This window comes from Somniosus microcephalus, chromosome 11 (assembly GCF_052327205.1).
Source record: "Somniosus microcephalus isolate GS21.2 chromosome 11, FLI_Smic_1.0, whole genome shotgun sequence".
In the NCBI taxonomy this organism is placed as follows: domain Eukaryota; kingdom Metazoa; phylum Chordata; class Chondrichthyes; order Squaliformes; family Somniosidae; genus Somniosus; species Somniosus microcephalus.
In genome coordinates this window covers 223,947,052-223,964,106 of record NC_140997.1, presented here as the reverse complement: position 1 = coordinate 223,964,106, position 17,055 = coordinate 223,947,052, and the positions used below count along the sequence as shown (strand labels likewise).

The following is a 17,055-nucleotide window of genomic DNA, read 5'->3' as shown; positions in this document are numbered from 1 at the left end:
GTTTGTTAGTTGTAAAAATATCAGAATGGGAAAGAAGGCGGTTTGACCGACAGTCAAGAATCACCCAATCGGGTAATGAAGACTCTGTTCGCGGTCCGATTGGCCATGGATGGCGGTGCGCCGATGGACGTGTCGGGCGACCAATGGCGGGAGTGTGGGGGAGGCGGGGCAGTTGGAGGCAGGAGGTCATGTGATTGCAGCTCCAGGAATACGTCCAGCCAGAGTTGGCAACCCAATGCCCTGCTCGCCAGGCGCAAGAGAGCCAGTTAGTTTTTGTTGGCTCAATACTCTATCTGAGACAATGCAACGTTCAATACCAAGAGGTGAAAGCAGCCATGGAGTAAGAAATCACACCTATTCCCCTCCCCCCGATCAGGATTTTCTGATTTCAATGTCATAGGCAGATCGGAACAGCAGTAGGCCATTCAGCCCCTCGAGCCTGTTCCGCCATTCTATTAGATCATGGCTCCATGATGCCATTAACTCCATCTACCGGCCTTGATTCTGCAACCCTTAATACTCTTGACTAACAAAAATCTATCAATCTCAGTTTTGAAAGTTTGAAACTTTCAACTGAGCCCCCCCCTGGCCTCAACAGCTTTTTGGGGGAGAGAGTTCCAGATTTCCACTATCCTTTGTATGAAGAAGTGTTTCCTGACATCACCCCTGAACGGCCTCGCTTTAATTTTCTTCACTCAGAGGGTTGTGAATTTTTGGGATTCTCTACCCCAGAGGGCTGCGGATGCTGAATCGTTGAGTATATTCAAGGCTGAGGTAGATCGATTTTTGGACTCTAGGGGAATCGAAGGATATGGGGATTGGGCGGGAAAGCGGAGTTGAGGTCAAAGATCAGCCGTGACCTTATTGAATAGCAGAGCAGGCTTGAGGGGCCGTATGGCCTACTCCTGCTCCTAATTCTTATCTTCTATGTTCTTATTAAGGTTGTATCCCCTTCTTCTGGACTCTCCCACCAGGGGAAATAGTTTCGCTCTATCTACCCTATCAATTCCTTCAATCATCTTAAACGCCTCTGTTAGATCACCCCTTATTCTTCTATATTCAAGGGAATACAAGCCTAGTCTATGCAACCTGTTCTCATAATTTAACGCTTTTAGTCATTCACTCTTCTTGACTTATATCATCTCCTGAGGGTAGTGATAAAATCCACTGACGTGAATAGCCTAAATTTTCCCGATATGTGACAGCGGTGAGGCATCACTGCCACTGCATATCGAAAGGTTTCAGGCGCACGACTGCCCTCCTACATGTCTGTTGTTAGATTCTAACTGAAGTGGAGTTGGCTGCAGTGTGTATTTTTATAAGGGGTTTCCCTAGATGGTGTGCCCCTCCAGTTCACCCTCCACCCCCCCCCCCCAACGGTGCATATTTCAAACAGAAAATAAATCTACTGAGTTCTGAAATCAGCTCAAGAGTTGTCAACAGACTATTCATTTGGTCTCCTCTGGTGCAGTGTTGTAGCTGTGAGACGCCCCTGGGCAGGCATCCATGATGGTGAATGAGCTTCAGTCTCCATGAGCAGCTAAAGGGTATAAGCATGGCAAAATATTAACTGATCGCGACAACCTGAGTGACGAGTTGTTGACGGGAGGCTCTTCAAGGAGAAGGCCATTTGGCTCTTTCACCTTTCCCCTTTGTGACCTGAATCAACTGTTACCATTGTCATTGACGTCGGCACCATCACCAGCCCCCATCCCTGTTGAATCAGCAATCTGTCGATTTTCTTTTCATATATTTCCAACAAGTCTACTCCATATGTTAGCAGCTCCAAGTATGAGCTAGTTAATCCTCCAGCTCGATCGGACTTTATTACATTGCCATCATCGTTCCCGAGACCTCTCGTGGTTTAACGCCGAGGTTTCCTCCACTTCACCAATTCCAGTCAGGAGTTTTAAAACATGGAACACTTCCCCCTCCCTCGGCTCTACCTATATTGATGGTGTTGGGGTTTGAGGGAGTGCCGCACCATCGGAGGTGCCGTCTTTCGAATGAGATGTTAAACTGAGGCTCCCGTCTGCTCTCAGGTGGGCGTAAAAGATCTCATGGCGCTATTTCGAAGAAGAGCAGGGGAGTTATTCCCAGTGTTCTGGCCAACATTTATCCCTCAACCAACATCACTAAAAAACAGATGATCTGGTCATTATCGCATTGCTGTTTGTGGGAGCTTGCTGTGCGCAGATTGGCTGCTGCGTTTCCTACATCACAACAGTGACTACACTTCAAAAAGTACTTCATTGGTTGTAAAGCTCTTTGTGACCTCCTGCGGCCGTGAAAGGCGCTATATAAAGTCTTTCTTTTACAGTAAGTCACCTGATTTAAGGTTTCCACATCACAAGTAATATTTGTCAGAGGAGAAATACTTGCTGCAGCAGGAACGACTGCCGTGCAATTTTCAAGGGAAAGCTTAGTTTTTAAAGAAGAGGAATTATGGTATAGCGCTTCTTCACAGAGCTGGTCAAATGACAGAACACCCCTCATACCTGGGAGAATTGAGTCCTCTTAAAATTTTAGAAGAGGTTGGATTTCAATTCAAGAAGAAAAAATAGTTGGGGGGGCGGGAAGGTATGAATCTTGGAAACATTTAAGGTTCTGAGGGGGATTGACGGCGTAGATGCTCAGAGGTTGTTTCCCCTGGCTGGAGAGTCTAGAACTAGGAGGCACAGTCTCAGGATAATGGGTCAGCCATTTAAGACGGAGATGAGGAGGAATTTCTTCACTCAGAGGGTTGTGAGTCTTTGGAATCCTCTGCCCCAGAGGGCTGTGGATGTTGAATCATTGATTATATTCAAGGCTGAGATAGATAGATAGATTTTTGGACTCTAGGGGAATCAAGGGATATGGGGATCGGGCGGGAAAGTGGAGTTGAGGTCGATGATCAGCCATGATCTTATTGAATGGCGGAGCAGGCTCGAAGGGCCGTGTGGCCGACTCCTGCTCCTAATCCTTGTGTTCTTATGTAGGGTAATTCTGTTGTAGTGGGCACAAGAATATAATCCCCGATCCTCCACGCAGTTCCCTCAAGAAGACTGCAAACAGACACTCACTGTTGTCAAGCCTCGGCTGATGCGCTCTTGAACTGGTTTCTGACAGGTTGTTGAGAGCATGAGTGACGCAGTTTGGCTTGGCCTCTGCTTTTTACCTCCCTTTCCCCATGGGTAAATCTCCTCACGGCTTCTGATTGTGGCCTTTGAAAATAAACTTGGTAAAAGTCAGAGCTGTCAACATCGGGGAAAGGTTAGAAGTGAAATATAGGATCAAAACCAGAGAGACAGATTACAGACCCGCTGAAATACACGAGGAGGACCTGCATTTAATTTAAAGAACGAAGCCTGTCAAAATGAGAAGTCGAATTTTAAATGAGTGAGGGTAGACAAGTCTGGTAAAATGGTTTTCCTTTATTTCTCCTTTTCTTTCTCTCCTGTTCCCCTCCCACTCTCCAGTCAAAATGTTCCCTTTTTTTACTCTCCTCCTCTCTGTCAAGCGGCAAGTTTAAAATGGCCACTCCTTTTCCATTTTTCTTTCGCCAACCCCTCCCTTCCTTCAGTGAAGCATTGAAAGTTTGAATTGGAACCACTTGAAATAAATAGGGGTTGGCGTCCCCCTTCAGCCCGTTTACAGGCCTGACATGGGCGCCACCCGGGAGTGCCGGGGCCCGGCCGAAATTAGGCCTCGGGCCTCATCGACATCATTTGGGTGAGCCTGCCGGCACCTGTCGCAGCTCGGTAGCAGCCTGAAGGTAAGACCCAGAGAGGTGGGAGGAGAATGGGAGAGTGGCCGGCAAGTGGCCCTCTGGGTGTGGCAGTGGAGTCGGAAGGAGCTTCTCCTGCCCCCTTTCTGGCTCAAAACCCAAAAAATAAAATTCACTTACCTTTTTGGTGGCGGCAGCTTGCTAGGCCGGATCCACACCTGGAAAGCCCGAGTGGAGCAGACCCAACGTCGCGACTACTCGGGGCAGCCCAATTCCCCAGAGGGGACCTTAAAACAGGCGTTAACCCCCTCATTAGCATATACAAGGGGGCCTAACGCCTGGTTTAGGCGGCCGGTCCGGACCCTTGGAAAAAGGCCCGACCCAATATTGGTTCAGGAGTCTTTCAGGTCTCCTGGGGTGCATAAGAACAGAAGAAATAGGAGCAGGAGTAGGCCATTCGGCCCCTCGAGCCTGCTCCGCCATGGAGGGAGTGCAGCGAAGATTCACCAGACCTGGGATGGCAGGAATGACGTATGAGGAGAGATTGGGTCGATTGGGCTTATACTCGCTGGAGTTTAGAAGAATGAGAGGGGATCTCATTGAAACTTATAAAATTCTAACAGGACTAGACAGACTAGATGCAGGAAGGATGTTCCCGATGGCGGGGGAGTCCAGAACCAGGGGTCACAGTCTAAGGATAAGGGGTAAGCCATTTAGGACAGAGATGAGGAGGAATTTCTTCACCCAGAGAGTGGTGAACCTGTGGAATTCTCTACCACAGAAGGCAGTTGAGGCCAATTCATTAAATATATTCAAGGAGTTAGATATATTTCTTAAGGCTAAAGGGATCAAGGGATATGGGGAGAAAGCAGGGACAGGGTACTGAATTTGGATGATCAGCCATGATCTCATTGAATGGCGGAGCAGGCTCGAGGGGCCGAATGGCCTACTCCTGCTCCTATCTTCTATGTTTAACAAAATCATGGCTGATCTGATCTTGGCCCCAACTCCATTTCCCTGCCCGCTCCCCATAACCCTTGACTCCCCTGTTGCTCAAAAATCTGTCTATCTCAGCCTTGAATATATTCAATGACTCCGCCTCCACAGCTCTCTGGGGTAGAGAATTCCAAAGATTCACGACCCTCTGAGAGAAGAAATTCCTCCTCATCTCCGTCTTAAATGGGCGGCCCCTTATTCTGAGACTATGCCCCCTCGTACTCTCATGACGGTGGTCCCTGAAAATGGACCCATTGCACCCATTTTATGGGCGCAATTTCTACCCCATAGAATTTGTGCCAGAGATTGGTGTTGGGGGGGTGGGTGGGTGCAGTTCAGGAAACAATGACTTGAACAGATGATGCTAAAGGTAGGCCCGGCGCCTGAAATAACAGAAACTGTACGTTCATGGATAAAAGATGGCAGCTGTATGTATAGATCCAGCCCTGTCCGCTCAGGGGGAATTGTATGCACAGTATCAGGTCTGCCAGAGACTGAAGTGTAAATGTTACAAAGATTAGTCGATGTCATCACCTTCCTGGGATGGAGCTTTATTTATGAATGGGGGTAGCCCTTTACTCTCTCGGAATTCACTGCTTTCACAGGCTGTGCTAAGAAAAATACTGGTGTGTTATTGCATGAATTCCACAGCTGAAAACATAGATCTTCACTGTCAGAAATGAATAAATCACCAACCGAATAAACTGCGGTGTGAGCAGACCGACCTGTGTTCGGGTACCATCTCTGTCTGATTTTGGAGGGGGGTGGGGTGGTTTTCCAGGGCTGCCTTGCTTTCTGGAGAACTCTGCTCCACGCACTCCATTCCCGCAGGGATTCTCGCCATCGGGATAGGGTTCCACATCACTGGCCAGCCTCTGGTACCTCGCGCAGCCTTCACGCGCGGGTCCAAGGCCGTGAGTGTCGGCAGGCTATTTGACCACGAAGGGCCCGGAGGGAAGTGATATCATTGGGGTCGATTTTTAACATTACCCGCCCGGCGGAAACCAGGCAGAAGAGACGGTTAAAATCGTTCATGTGACGTATTCGCCGATGTTCCGCTTGGATCTCACCCCTGACGTCAATTTTAATCGGCCCTTCTGAGCAAAGGCAGCGAAAGGCATTTGTCTGAAGTCGGCAGGGTCCTTCTTTAAATATGCAGATCAGGGTCCAATGATGTCATCGGGCCCCTACCGCAATTTGAACTCTGACCCGAGCGGGGAGGCCACTGCGGCTTTCCCGCCAGGTAAAGCCAAGTGAGAAAGAAGTTCGGGAGCAGTAGAGGCCTTTTGTGGGGCCAAGAGGCGCTGGAGTGTTTGCTCCGGGCCCACAAGAAGGTTAGGCCTCCCCTGCACTGGACTCCCGCCCCATCTCCCCCACCCAACCACCCCCATACCGCAAGATGGTTTGATAGGGTGGATGGAGAGAAAATATTTCCTCTGGTGAGAGAGCCCCGAACAAGGTGGCAGAACCTTCACATTCGAGCTGTTGAAGCTGGGGGTCAATTGAAAATTTCAAAACTGAGATTGATAGATTTTTGTTGGGCAAGGGTATTGAGGGTTACAGAACCAAGGCGGGCAAGTGGAGTTGAGGTGCAGATCAGCCATGATCTAATTGTCTAGTTTGAACCCTTGTCCCTTGTCCTCTACACCATTTAAATTGGAGCAGGCTCCCTGATTTCCCTTTTCTACACCAGCTACCAGCTTGTAAAAGGTGTTGAAAAGATCGCTTGGTGTGATTCAAGAAAGAGCAGGGAGTACTCCTGGTGTCCGAGCCAACCTTCCTTCTCTCAACCAAAATCTGGTCATTCATTCATGTTAAGTATGTGTATTGTATTGAACAATTAACACAAAGACTTAAACGTATAACTCAAACAGGTCTTTACTGGTTGGAGGTAGGGACTATACATAGGTCTTTACTTCATGCCCACAGGCGGGAACTGAGGGGGATCAGTACCCACAGTACTATTTATACCCCTATGGCCAGGAGTGGTACTGCGTATCACTACGCCCAACAAGTAGTGCAGTCCTGTCCATAGGTTCAAAGTAGCACACATATTACATACACAACATTCCTCCCTTCCTAGCTTTACAGTCATCTCCCCATTTAACATAACGTAATAACATATATACATATATAACTTCAGGTTTACATAACAGAATAACATAGATACATAGATAACTTCATGTCAAAACAGATCACAGATTCAGTCTCTGCGGAAAACAGTTCACAGATTCAATCTCTGTGGTGTAGTCGGTTCACGTTGCTGGAGTGACTCATTCAATAGTCCTTCCATGGATTTAACAGTTTGAACTTCCGAACTGAATTGGCTCCGTTCGGAGGGACCACGTGTGTGATCTGGTAGAGGTGATAATGGTTCAGATGGGTCATCTTCTGTTTTTACTTTTCCTTTTCTGCTTCTTGGAGACTCTCTGGGCTCCATTGTCAGCTGCCACAGCTGCCAGCTGCATGCGCAGTTCCTCCTTCTCTTCCTCCTGTTTCCGTCGTAGAGCCAGCTTCTCCCGATGTTCCGTAGACTTTTGGTGCTCCTCCATGATTTCTGCACTTTGGGAGTCGAAGTTACAAGCTGGGCAGGACAGGACATCGTAATATTCGGTGTCGTCCTGAGCTAGACCAGTGAGAGGGTCGTCTATTTCCTCCATACCCAGCTGGACGTTAGCCAGCTCTTGTTCCAAATCCAGACATCTTTCCTGAAGAGACTTCTTCATGTGTACCTCTGCATCCAGCTTTTTCTGGGCTTTCAGCAAGTCGTTTACTAGTGACCTCATTTGTGATTTTAATACTTCAACTTCCTTTGGAGATTGATTGATCGGACTATGCAATCCCTCTACCGGAGCAGCTGTTTCAGCGGTCTGTTGTTCTACGTTGACGTGAGTCAGCGTACTTTTGGCATCCAATGGCTGCTCTGTTGCAGTCATCTCAGTCTGTGTTGCCACCTCAGCTCTTCCAATAACCTTTGAGAGCTCCGAACCCCTTTCGTTTGAATATTGAAGTTCATGTTCAAGTTTTTCCCATTTCAGAGTCCTGTCCTTCAGCATATGCAGGAGTTGGCTGACCGTTAACTCCTCTGACATCAGACGTTTTGTGTGCTCCTGCTCCATTTTCTCCATCAGCTGCTTCTGTTGTCTTTCCAGATTCTCCAACTCTATATCAAAGAACTCTTTCGTTGCATTCAACTCTTGCTCAAAACGGCGAAGCATTTGTTCTAATTGCTGTTGTAGTTTGAAATGGAGTTGAGTTCGAGCCCGGTGTCCCTCAGAAATGGGCACATCAGTAGACTTGCCAGACTCAGAATCCACAGTTAAACTATGTTGTTGTTGCTCAGTGGAATTCTGTGCTGAAACTTTGTCTTTTGCACCTGAGTTGGGCTTACCATCATCCGTTCCAGAGTCTGGGCCGACTATCTTCACCGAGTTCTCACTCGTTATTGTTTGTAGGAAATGCCAGTCCATATTCATTTTCCTAATCCACTCCCGTCCTAGTAGTGGAGGACCTCCTTCAGATATCACATATAAGTCCATTATTTGACTGTCTTCGCCCTTGTGGACCACTGCAACCTCTATTTTCCCGATGGGGTACACTCTTTGCCCCGTGTATGTTTTCAATCTAATCCCCGTATCCTGTAGGGGAATATGTTGGAATAACTTCCCGTAATCTTTCTTATTTATGACCGTCAATGCCGATCCAGTGTCCAATTCCAGTCTTACTTGGACTCCTTCTATCTGAAGAGTGACCCAAATTGTCTGGAGGTCTGCACCCTTACCAGCGTTGAGTACTCTTAAGCTAGCCAGTTCATTACAGCTAGCGTCTGAATCGGACTCCTGTTCGGCCACCTTGTGTACCTTTGCGTATTTTCCTTGCGGTGACTTCTTGTTGCTGGTCTTCTTCGCTGACCTGCATACTCTAGCTATATGTCCAAGCCTACCACAAGCTCTACATTCTTGGTTTTTAAACCAACACTGGTTCTGATCATGCGTTGTCTTTCCACAACGATAACATTTGCCAGAACTCACACCCAATTTGTGTGCACTGAGCTCCGGTGACCGTAGCTGCATTACTGCCGTGCCTCTCGCTGCGGCTTCGTGTGCTGCTGCCATAGTGACCGCCTTCTCAAGCGTCAGCTCATTCTCCTCGAGCAGTCGCTTTTGTGTATCCTGTTTAAATAAACCACACACAAATTTGTCTCGAAGTGCCTCTGTCAATCCCGTTCCAAACTGGCAATATTTCGCTAATTTACGCAATTCCAGCAAATAATCAGCATTGCTTTCATGCTGTAGCTGCCTTCTGTCGTAAAATTTAAATCGTTCCGCTAGCATCAGCGGCGTGGGGTTTAGATGATCTTTCAGGACAGTAACAATCTCATCAAACGTCTTATCCGCCGGTTCATCTGGTGATAACAGGTGTTTCAATTGCCCGTATGTCTTCGCACCCATTAAATTTAATAATGTTAGTGCTTTATCAGCCTCACGAATTTTATTGGCCTTACAATAATTTTTAACTCGTTCAACATATATGGCCCAATCTTCGATGTCACTATCAAAGTTGCTAATATTCCCGTGTTTAGGCATTGTAGTACTTTATCAGATTTGCAATTTCTCAGATTTTTTTTTTTTTTACTGTTATCCAAGATGGCGGCTTCCCGCTCTTGCCGTCGTCCTCCGCCCACAAAATGGCGGTTTTCCCGCTTCTGCCTTCTTCCCCAGCGGTTTTCCCGTGAAAAATGGCGGCTTTCCCGCGCTTCTCGCTCTCCCCGCCCACTTCAATGGCGGTTTTCCTGCGCTTCTCGTCGCTGACTTTCAGCCCGACTGCGGCTCTTATCTCCTGTGCGATCGCTGGTGCGCCGCCCGCCCGAAACGGTTCTCAGCCCTTATCACCGGTGCGATCGCTGGCCCGCTAAGCGCCTCCCGGCCTCTGGCTCACCCGCTCGGTGGCTCTTGCTCGCTCCCTCCCGGGCTCTGGCTTACCCGCTCGCGCCCTCAGTGTCTGCCGACGCTGCGCCTTCCAGCCCGAGTGCGGCCCTTATCAGGGATTTCGATCGATTGCCCTTCTACCTCCGACTTCCCCCAGCCCTGTCTTTGCAGCCAACGCTGCTTGGCTTACCCACCACCGAGGTTGAAAAAGCTGCAGGATGTCTTCTGTCCTCCCGTTTTCAGTCGTTGATGGAGGCTTCAGGGTCCTAATGCCTGTCGCTTCCAGTCGCTGGAAGCTGTCAGGATTTCTGCTGCCCTTCAGTTTTCAGTGGGGTGTTGAGGATTGGAACCTCTCTTCAACGTCCTGTCTTTGGACGAAGCCGCTGTGGAATAACTGCCGCAGGGTTCGAACCGACTCGTCGCCAGTGTTAAGTATGTGTATTGTATTGAACAATTAACACAAAGACTTAAACGTATAACTCAAACAGGTCTTTACTGGTTGGAGGTAGGGACTATACATAGGTCTTTACTTCATGCCCACAGGCGGGAACTGAGGGGGATCAGTACCCACAGTACTATTTATACCCCTATGGCCAGGAGTGGTACTGCGTATCACTACGCCCAACAAGTAGTGCAGTCCTGTCCATAGGTTCAAAGTAGCACACATATTACATACACAACAATTCACTTGCTGTTTATGAGACCTTCCGTGTAAAAGGCAACTGCAGCTTTGGCCTGCAAAGTCCCAAGTGACTGCACTTCAAAAGTCATTATTTGGTTGTAAAGCGCTTTGGAACATTCTGAGGATGTAAGGTGTTGTATAAATTGTAGGTTCTTCCTTCCTTTCATACCACGGCCAGGATCCCTCCCCAGACGCCTCACTTCAAGGCCGAAATGTCCGAGGGGCAAATTTTCACCGTGGGCAATAATCTGACAGAGCACGGACCACTCGCCCTTTCTCGAACCCGCCTCATTTTCATTCCATTGATTTCAATCGAATGAATATCGGGCGGCTTCTCTCTTTGTTGGCATTCCGCTCAGCCAAAATAAAAAATCTCCTCATCTCCCCCCCCCCCCCCCCCCCCCCGGTTCTTTTGCCAACGATCTTAAACTGTGCCCTCTGGTTACTGACCCTCCTGCCAGTGAAAATAATTTCTCCTTATTTACTCTTATCAGAGCATATTTGTTTGTGACAAAGGATTTGACTGAAAACTGCGATATTAAAAACAGTCCCGGGACAGTTTATTAGGGAAACATAATTGAATCAGCTCAACCGAGCCAACATGGAACATCTGGCCGGTTTATAACACAAGTATTTGGCCCCTGTAGACCTGTTACATTGGAGTACAATGCCTTTTTTGTACTTCCGAAGCTGAATTTTAAGTAGCTGCTTCTGTTTTTTGTTAGACTTCCTAACTTACAAAGAATTGTTTTCATGGCTGAGTGAATATTGAAAGTAGTGAGGTGTAATTATTCCAGGGAAACCCTTGGGCTTTGGGTTTGAAGCAGGTTGGCGCAGGCCAAAGCCTGGCAGCGAGCCATATTTCCACTGTGGACCGTGGGTTACGATGAACCAGAGACTGGAAAGAAAGACGCGGTTTGTTTTAAACATAAACTTGAATGTTTTTATTGGGATCTGGTAACAAACGTCACTAGGAATAACCTCACAAGGGTGCCCCAAAGCTCCAAACCCTATTTGAAAGACTGAAGGAATTCAGGATACTGACTGACAGGAATTGCCGCGATAAGACAAAGACATTGATTCAAGCTTATGGCTTTCTAGAATCCAGTCATTGCCTGGCGTTGTGAGTGGGGTTGTTTTACAAAGGAACTGGTGTGGCATTTCATATAAGCCATTGAATGGTAAGGTGCTTTCCAGATGAGCAAGGGGCTTAAAGAGAAAGCTATAAAAGAGATGAAGAACAGCAGCAACTCACACATCGCTTTATGTGTAGGAACTTCCAAGTGTCAGGTTGCATCAATCTTGCCTCAGGGCCATTAAGCTGTGGGCTCAAGCCCCAACTCCAAGATTTGAGCACACTTGGAGCTTGAACCCACAACTTAATGGCCCAGAGGCAAGATTGAGGCAACCTGACACTTGGAAGTTCCTACACATAAAGCACATGTGTGAGTTGCTCCTGTTCTTCATCTCCTTTATAGTCTCCGCAGTTAATCAATATAGACATGATAAAAAGAAAGAAAGACTTGCATTTGTATAACACCTTTCACGACCACCGGATGTCCCAAAGTGCTTTACAGCCAATTAAGTACTTTTTTTTTGGAGTGTTGTCACTGTTGTAATGTGGGAAACGCAGCAGCCAATTTGCACACAGCAAGCTCCCACAAACAGCAATGTGAAAATGACCAGATAATCTGTTTTAGTGATGTTGGTTGAGGGATAAATATTGGCCAGGACACCGGGGAGAACTCCCCTCCCCCCCCCCCCCCCCCTGCTCTTCTTCAAAATAGTGCCGTGGGATCTTTTGCATCCACCTGAGAGAGCAGACCAGGCCTTGGTTTAACGAAAGACTGCACCTCTGACAGTGTAGCGCTCCCTCAGTACTGCACTGGAGTGTCAGCCTGGATTTATGTGCTCAAGTCTCTGGAGTGGGACTTGAACCCACCACCTTCTGACACAGAGGCAAGGGTGCTGCCCACTGAGCCACAGCTGACACTTGGGCAATACTGAGGGAGTGTTGCATTGTTTGAGGTGAAGCATTAAACTGAGGTAGCATCTGCCTGAGCAGGTGTACATTAAAGGTTCCATGGCACTATTGACAGGAGAGCGGGATGTTCTCCTGGTGTCCTGACCAACAATTCCCCTTCAACCCTACCACCACAAATAGACTAACTGGCCCTTCATCTCATCGTCCTCTGTGTGAAGCAATCACTACACTTCAAAAGGAATTTGTACGTGAATCATGTTGAGATTTTTCTGTGAGACATGATGAGGCGCTGTATAAAGAGAAGTCTTTCTTTTCCTTTTTAACTGTAAGAGTACACTACGTAAGTGACCTGAAGTCCCAGTTTGTTACCACATTCACGAGATTGGGATACATTGAACCATTCCTCAGGTCAATGGCTCTTCAGCGAGTCAATGACTTCCTTTGGCACAATTATGAAAAGTAGGGTGAAAATACCACAGGGAATTAATCTGTTCAAAGCAACAAACTTGCTTCATTGGAACGAAGGCCCTGAGGAACTTCCAACCTAAATATGTTAAAGCAAACCGTGAATCATGAAGTGTAAGATCCTGGGTGGTTTATTTAGACACAGAGCAGGTAATCCATCAATGGATCCAGGCCACATACCTTGCCAGAAGTAGACTTGTAATACACATAATTAAACTGTTCCACTAAGCTGCAATAAATATAGTGGCGCAGGGAAACTGGAATCAAAATCAACTTTCTTGCATGGTCACATCTTAAGCTTCTAGAAGGCGAATTACTGATTATACAGTCCATATAGAACCTGACATCAATACACACAGTCCAGCCTGTAATAAAGATGTTTCCTTATTAATCGGTATCGGTTGGAGAGAAAGAGAGGGTGTGAACAGCTTATGCCTCAAGTGAACAGAAAGAAAGACTTGTATTTATATAGCGCCATCGCACATCTCCAAAATTCGCCAATAATTAAAATCCGGTGACTGTTGTTATCTGGAAACATGTGACAGCCATTTTACATACGGCCAGATCCCACAAGCTGCAGTGAGGTGAAAGATGAGTTTATCTGTTCTTGGTGATGATGGCTGAGGGAGGAATGTTGGCCAAGACACCAGGAGAACTTCCTACTTTTCTTCAATTAGCACCGTACTCAGTATACCCCAGTTCCTCCTTCCAAGAGATGAGTTTAAAATTCCCTACCACTCTGAAGTTATCTATCATACTTTAAATTTCTCATTCCTCAAAGCCTTAAACTTTTCCTCCCTTCTAAGTTATTTTGTTACATTACAAGGAATGCTAAAGTGACTTGGGTTGGGCCAATAACAATGAGCAGATACTGCCTTGCATATAAGCAAGGAAGAAAGACTTGCATTTCTATAGCATCTTTCATGACCTCAGGACAACCCAAAGTGCTTTACAGCCAATTAAGTACTTTTGAAGTGTAGTCACTGTTGTAATGTAGGAAACACGGCAGCCAATTTGTGCACAGCAAGCTCCCACAAACAGCAATGGTATAATAATCAGATACTCTGTTTATTTTGAGTGATGTTGATTGAGAGATAAATATTGGCCAAGACACCGAGGAGAACTCCCCTGCTCCTCTTCAAAATAGTACAGTACCATGGAATCTTTTACGTCCACCCGAGAGGGCAGAAGGGGCCTCGGTTTAATGTCTCATCCCATAACGGCACCTCCGACAGTGCAGCACTCCCTTGCTACTGTACTGTAGTGTCAGCCTAGATTTTGGGGCTCAAGTCTCTGGAGTGGGACAGTGAACCCACAACCTCCTGACTCAGAGGCGTGAGTGCTACCCACTGAGCCACAGCCGACACTAGGACCCGGTATTGGAGATGAGCAGATTGTATAGTTTTGCCTTCTGCCCTGAACACTGATGGTTGCCAGGCCAAACCCAGCCCTTCCTGAACCAAACTAACCTTATCTTCAGGGTGAGTTGTTGTGTCCTGGCAGTACACCACAAATTTAGCAAGATATATAATGGTTGCTTTTAGATTGCAGAATGCCTTAAAGCGGCAAAGATACAGAAATGGCTCAGAGTAATGTATCATGTGACGTCAATTCTACATCCAACATGTAGATCCAGCCAAGCGTTTAATTGCTAGAATAATCTCGGTTATATAAATTGACCATGGATCACTCCAAGGGCAATGTGACTGCTAGAATATGATGTCTTCATTCATAAGTGTACATTTTGACCATTTCAGGGGTGTCATTTGTTAACACCATAATGTTCAAAGTCCTTAGAGTAAAACGATACCATTGATTAAACCCTGGCACTTTCGAATGAATGTAGAGATTTCACTGGCAAGCATGGCATAAGTAAAACCCCTCTGTCAATACCAGGATCCCACTCCAGGGACTTGAGTACAAAAATCTAGGCTGACACTTCAGGGCAGTGCTGAGGGAGTGCTGCACTGTCGGAGGTGCTGTCTTTCGGATGAGACATTAAACCGAGGCCCCGTCTGCTCTCTCAGGTGGACGTAAAAGATCCCATGGGCACTATTTCGAAGAAGAGCAGGGGCGTTCTCCCCAGGCCTTGGGGCCAATACTTATCCCTCAAACAACATCACTGAAACAGATGATCTGGTCATTTTCACATTGCTGTTTGTGGGAGCTTGCTGTGCGCAAATTGGTTGCCCCGTTTCCTACATTACAGCAGTGACTGCACTTCAAAAGTACTTCAATGGCTGTAAAGCACTTTGAGGTGTCCTGAGGTCATGAAAAGTGCTGGATAAATGCAAGTTCTTTCTTTGCTCCTTGTATATAACTCTCCAAAAATGTATGTCACTAGCTGGGGGATTTCCTTTTAAAACCTGCCAACACTTCATTCAGATTTTTTTTATGTGCTGGAAGAAAGACATGGACAGAAAAAGTTCACAATAATTAATAACCGAGGTTGAAATCCTTAATAACCGTGGATCAAACTAGACTTTGGAAGTGTACAAGCCGCACAGCAGTCTCCTATATCTATTGATTTATGGATCAGGCTTCCAATCTTGTTGATCGAGATTATTAGGCTCAGATGTTTAGATTCAACTTTTCTTCTTCTCTCTCATTTAATGGGGGGCATTGCCGCTTTAAAAGGGAAACACACCCGCAAACCTGTTTAAAGAAGTTGGGGGAAAAAGTCAGTAGGTTAGCGCCTGCAGAGGGCGGTAATGGGGTGCTGATGCAGTAGAGCCGGGGCGAGGCGAATCTAGCGCCGCACAGCAAATCCAGCCACCGCACCCCCCCCGCCCCCCCATTGCGCCACCAGTATGAGGTACAGCCGGGGACTTCAACACCAGGCAGATTGTGACGTCAGTGAGCATGCAACACTCACTGGGCGCCCGATCTGCAAAATTCATTGTCGCAACTTACCTTTGCACCTCGACCAGACAGCGACAGGGAGAGCAGGTGCAGAGCTGCAAGAAGCCAGCTCCAGCGACGTTATTTAATGGCATCAGCATTAATGACCCTCAGCTGTCAGGGCAGATTAGTTTCTGTGGTTTCTTGTCAGTTGCACCCAGTGGATCAGTTTGTATGAGTAATTTCAAGGTTCTTTTTTATCAGCAGTGTTCTGGCAAGTGCAAAGTGGCTACATTTATTGTTCAAAGATTCAAACTGCTACACTTGGCAACATTAATGGGGGCTGTACTGGCATGCCACCTCGCCCTCCAGGATCTACGGTGGAGAGAGCATAGGCAGCGAGAAACATGGGAACATATGCGCAGAGGGATGAGGAGGGACATCGGGGCTCGAGGCCTTAACCTCCGAGGATATTCCGACAACACCGCTCCTACCTTCATTTAAGCGAGGAGCAGTGTATTAGAGGGCTCTGCATCACCAAGGTGGTGGTCACAGAACTCTGCCACCTCCTCCAAACGGACCTCAAACCTCACACCAGGAAGACTTAAACCCCAGATCTGTTTTGCTCACCACATGCCCATCATCCCATCCCTGTGTCATGCCATATCACAGCGTCCTCCTGGGTGCAAAGGTGAAATGAGAGAGACCACAAAATATTGCAAACTCCATTGATAAATGTATGCATAAACATATCACCCATATCACATTCATTCTAAAATCTAATAACCCTTGTACCTGCCATAGTTGAATAGCTGTCATTGTGTGCAAGGTGTGAGATGTGGGCATGAGTGTCAGTAATGGAGATTGTTGGTGGGTGAGTGATGGGGGTCTGGTGCTTTGGGCAGTGTGTGAAGCTTGTGGTACAGATGGTGGTATGTAGCATTTGTTGAAGCATTCAATCACCCTGACCACCCGACTGAGGTGAATCTGCCACAAGCACATCTGCTTCTGTCCTCCGGCTCCTTCTCCTTGTTGTGCTTCTCCTTGCTGAGGCAGCTGCACGGCCAGCAATGCTGAGAATGAGGTGCTGCAGTATCAATGAACCTCCCCTTTAAGTACTGGGAAAAGCCTGTGGCAATGATGAGTTGAGATTAGACTGCACCCGATATTGGTCCATCCTTTGAGCATAACGCCACTGAGCTAGGCCTTTAAGACTTGATTTAGTGCCCCAATCATTTCTTTGAGCTGTGAGAATGAATTTTGTGTGCAGTCTAAAGCATTAGCGCCTGGCTCTAATTCTCAAACTTTTCTAAAGATACCACCCATTCCTGGGCTATAATGAATTTCTAGCCCGCAGTCTCAGTGTCAGGATCCAATCTTAGATGGGAATATTATCATCAGGACCTCTTTGAGAGCTGACCCAAGGAAACTGGGGGATAGAATTCCTTGAAAT

General features: G+C 47.1%; 1 protein-coding gene across 1 annotated transcript in view; it reads left to right on the top strand.

The window, feature by feature from the left end:
* Positions 1 to 17,055, top strand: part of sema3g (semaphorin 3G) — a 179,492-nt gene that overhangs the window by 53,539 nt on the left and 108,898 nt on the right. The gene's annotated exons all lie outside the window — the stretch shown is intronic.